Raw genomic sequence first — 4,945 nt, 5'->3', positions numbered from 1 at the left:
GTGTGTGTAACTGAGTGAAAACGAGAAGCTGTTTTCGAGAAAGCGGCAGCAGCAGTCTGGTTTCACAGCCTTGCATGTTTAAATATAGATGAACATGTAAAGGCAGGAGGCTAAAGCTCAAGTGGACTGTCTCACTCTCACCTGTGTTTACACACACGCCTGCTCTCCACTTCACCTTATTAGCTGCTCATACACACACACACACACACACACACACACACACACACACACACACACACACACACACACACACACACACACACATTACTCATGACACGAACACAGCTTCTGGCCATCTCTGACCCTTCTAGACTCTGCAACACACACACACACACATACATACACACACACACACACACACACACACACACACACACACACACACACACACACACACACACACCTATCTGTCGTGGAGGTTTGATACGAGTGTCAGCACCTCGCCCACACTGACCTTAAACTGCACACTTGTCACATCTGTCATTTGACTGGGTGTAAAAGGTCCCTGAGTGAGCAGCTGGGTGGATGAAACCACAGCCCCATCACCCGGAGCTCTGCACTCCTCCACACCTGAAATAGGTTCTCGTGAAGGAGCGTGTGTTTCCTGTGTGAGTGTGTGTGTATGTGTGTGTGTGTGTAGCAGAGTGAGCGGAGGGGAGAGTGTTCCGCTTCAGTCCATTGCTGCTGGCTCAGGGTCAACGCTGGCCGCACCTCAGAGACCACGCTCTGACCCAGGAGGGATCGCAGCCCGCGCCTTCATAGCCGTGGCCTCTCTCAGTCTTTCTACCTCCCTCTCTCTATCCCTTCCTCCCTCTCTCTATCCCTTCCTCCCTCTCTCTATCCCTTCCTCCCTCTCTCTATCCCTTCCTCCCTCTCTCTATCCCTACCTCCCTCTCTCTATCCCTTCCTCCCTCTCTCTATCCCTACCTCCTTCTCTCCACTTCCTTCTTGCTGCTTCTCTTCCTCCGAGAGCATAAAGGGAATTCATTTCAGCTCAGTCGATTAAGGTGAGTGTAATTATTATCACCGCCGCACTCCGGCTCTCTCCACGCAATTATTCCACAACTAGCAGGGATCACCTTCTGCCGCTCGAATTAATTAAACCACGCTGCCTCACTGCCGCTGCTGCCACTGCCGGCCGGCTAATAAAAAAAAAAAAAAAAGGAAGCTTCCGTGCTCCCAAGGACGGGGAGATCGGGCCCAGAGGAGGACGGTGGGTCAGGAGCCAACACTGGCACGCCCCGATGAACGAGCAAGCCAGTGACCTCCCGACCCATCGAGCAGGCTGTAGTGCGCCGAGTGTTTGTGTGTGTGTGAGGCGGCGGACTGGCCTGTGTGCCAGAGCAGTGCTACGGGAGCCGTGTGGCCTGGGTCCCGGGGCCATGTGGCCTGGGTCCGGGGGCCGTGTGGCCTGGGTCCAGGGGCCGTGTGGCCTGGGTCCAGGGGCCGTGTGGCCTGGGTCCAGGCTAGACAGGGCAGCTTCTGCAGTTAGGAGCAGGTCAAGCTATTCAGTGTTAAGATGTAAACATCTGCTAGCTCTCTTTTTTTTACACACAACCACACACACACACACACACTCGCAGGGAATGGAGAGAGAGATTGTGGGCGATCTGGACAGAGGGCGAGCGAGGGTTTCCAGAAGCGAGTGTGGCGAGACAGGGAGGGAGCGTGTCACCTCTCCCAGGCCCAGCTGCTCCGCATCAGCCAGGCTGGAGCCAGCGAGCCCTGGGCTACGTCACTCTCAATCTCCCCGGACTCTGTGCAGACCTGCAGCGCCGGCATGCGGCCTGAGCTCAGAGACTTACTGCTGATTCTATCAACAACAACAAAAAAAAGAAAGAAATTGGGCATTACGCTAATAGCCCACTAGCCAGTGTGCATTCAAAGGTCCACTTAATTCATTTACTCTCCAAATCACATTAGTCAGAGGGTCAAACGACGGAAGCCCCGCCCATCACATTCATCAAACAAAACCCACAATGGTAATGATGACGTTCATTCTGTTACATTAAGGAGGGAAGGTCACTGTCTGTGACTGAATGTCAGATTGTATGGAAAGTGTGTGTGTGCATGTGTGTGTGTGTTTGTAAATGTGTATAATGCTTTGTATAGAATGAAAATATGTGTGTGTCTGTGTATAAGTGTGCTCGTGAAAATCTTACTAAGAACACTGGGCTAAACAGTGTGCTTAGTGTGCAGTATGTAATGTGTCTATTTATTGCGCACACACACACACACACACACACACACACACACACACACACACACACACACACACACAAGTGTTTGAATTATTCAGGAGTTCATGTCACTTAACAAAGGCCTGGGTAGCAGTACAGTCAGAGATGGCTGTGGGGAGTGTTAGCATGGTGCTGAACAAAGACAGGATGAGAAAGACAGAAAACGAGAGAGAAATTGAGAGTGAGAATGATAGAGAGAGAGAGAGAGAGAGAGAGAGAGAATGTGTGTGGTGTGCAGGCTCTCGTAATTATTATTGCTGTTATTATGTAACAATCAAATGTAAACACTTCCAACTGTTTCCTAAAATATTGTACATCAGACAATCTGCTAATAAAGCCGTCTTGACTTGAATTTTGACTGAGAGAGGGAGATAGAGATAGAGATAGAGAGAGAGAGAGAGAGAGAGAGAGAGAGCTCAGATCACATCTGGAAGAAGAGAGCTGCCTTTTGCATCCCTGTGTTTTCTTGTCTAAACTCCCTCTAGTGGTCAGAAATAGCAACATGTACCCATTGAAAAATAAAATGCATGTGCATACATAACATGCATATGTACCCACATACACACACACACACACACTCACACACACACACACACACACACACACACACACACATTATGAACCCTGCACATCTCTCTGTGTCCTAGAGATCAGCACGCTACAGCATTCCTACAGCACAGGTATTCAGAACACACAGAAATGCTACAGCATGAATATTCAGAACACAAGTTTCAGAAATTTGCAATTTTGCAGAGTACACAGCTGAGGATTATCAGCTGGGACATTTTGACTCATCAGTGTCCTCGTCTGGGCCCTCAGACATCTTCTTCTTCTTTGTTTATGTATCTCTGTAATTATTGTTGTCATGGTGACCAGAGGAGGATGGGTTCCCTCCCTGAGTCTTGGTTCCTCTCAAGGTTTCTTCCTTAGGGAGTTTTTCTTTGCCTCTGTCGCCCTTGGCTTGCTCACGGAGGGCTTGGACTCGGACACTTGTAAAAGCTGCTTTGTGACAACAAAAAAAAGCGCTATAGGAATAAATTTTGAGTGATTGATTGACCCTGGACGGGGGTCTCAACCTGGGCGGGGGTCTCACCCTGGACAGGGGTCTCACTCTGGGCGGGGGCCTCACCCTGGACGGGGGTCTCACTCTGGACGGGGGTCTCACTCTGGACGGGGGTCTCAACCTGGACGGGGGTCTCACCCTGGACGGGGGTCTCACTCTGGGCGGGGGCCTCACCCTGGACGGGGGTCTCACTCTGGACAGGGGCCTCACCCTGGACGGGGGCCTCACCCTGGACGGGGGTCTCACTCTGGACAGGGGCCTCACCCTGGACGGGGGCCTCACCCTGGACGGGGGTCTCACTCTGGACGGGGGCCTCACCCTGGACGGGGGCCTCACCCTGGGCTCACCAGAGTGGCTGCATCCTCAGCACGGCGAGTTGAGTTGGGGACGACTAATTGCTGTTTGCTGGGTTTTTAGCCTGCGTTAATTAAAACTGTCTGCAGTTCAAAGCCAGCCTACAAGCTCCAACACAAAGACTGATTTCCGTCGCAAACAAACTTGGCGCATTCAAGCCTCAAAATAAACGAATGGAGCAGTCCTAAGTGATTCACATACACACACACACACATATACACACACACACACGCTTGCACGCACACACTTCACCCAAGTGAGTGCGAATTTTCCATAGAAGTTTGCTGTTAGACGTTATTAGAAGTGAGGTGATATGATTGTTGTTGCCATGAAAGCTGTTAAGCCCCGACAGGAAGATGCATACGCAAACAAGCACAAAAACGCACACATCACAAACGCAAAAGCTCAAGGCTTCAGGAAAGCTACTCTTGTTTTGTGTGTGTGTGTGTGTGTGTGTGTGTGTGTGTGACAGGGTGGGGTGAGGCACACGGCAGCTCAGCAAGTGTGCACCACCCGTGTGAAAGCAGAGCTTGCTGTCGTGGCACCACCAGGCCAGAGGGAGAGAGGCGGCCAACTCCTCCACCCGTGCTTCCTGTGGCCCCCGCTGCTTCCTCGTCAGCTCCGCCCACAAGCGCAGCCGGCCGCCACACTCCCTCAAACCCGCGCGGCACACACTGGTTCTGCTAACGACACCTTCCCTGCAGTCTCCCTTCACCAGGACGGGTCACGCAGGGGACGGCTTGCCAAAGTACACAAAGAGTGCGCATCAAGTGTACAAGTACATATCAAGTACCCAAGTGCACAGCAAGTGCACTCTGATGAGGCTGCCTTCATAGGCGCCTGAACTTGTAGGCATAAGCAGTCACCATATGGTTTAAATATCTAACATTTTTACCGTCCTACTGAAGCAGCATTTCAGAATACTGCAGTTCTTTCAAAATCAGTGTATGTGGGTAAATATTGCATTGTCTGTGTATGTTAATGTCAGTTAATCTCAGTTGTTGTCAATAAAGGAGAAATCGTTTTCCCCTTGATTCTTCACATTCTGAAACAGCCATTATACTGACATCTAGAGGTCTGGATGTTTGTTTCAGACATTGTGTTAAATCTATTTTAAACCTGACAGTCTCCATGTGGAGCCCACCGTCTCTGTGGAGCATAAACAATCTCATTTGAGGACTACAAAGGAGTTTGATTCTTCATGTCAATTTGAGCTTCACTTTACAAATGTAAAAATGATAATCGTTTTCATAATTATTGTTTGCTACTTGCTGGTAAAAAATGATTG

The 4,945-nt window shown here is 50.2% G+C and overlaps 1 long non-coding RNA gene across 1 annotated transcript; it reads left to right on the top strand.

Moving 5' to 3' along the window:
* Positions 1–661: 661 nt before the first annotated feature.
* LOC143505607 (uncharacterized) lies at positions 662–4,684 on the top strand. Its single transcript, XR_013127901.1, has 2 exons — positions 662–1,007; positions 4,130–4,684. It is a non-coding gene; the product is annotated as an uncharacterized LOC143505607 (long non-coding RNA).
* Positions 4,685–4,945: the final 261 nt, after the last annotated feature.

The sequence above is a fragment of the Brachyhypopomus gauderio genome, unplaced genomic scaffold, assembly GCF_052324685.1.
Source record: "Brachyhypopomus gauderio isolate BG-103 unplaced genomic scaffold, BGAUD_0.2 sc392, whole genome shotgun sequence".
In the NCBI taxonomy this organism is placed as follows: Eukaryota; Metazoa; Chordata; class Actinopteri; order Gymnotiformes; family Hypopomidae; genus Brachyhypopomus; species Brachyhypopomus gauderio.
The sequence above is the reverse complement of the archived record's forward strand: the minus strand, read 5'-3'. Positions and strand labels throughout refer to the sequence as shown.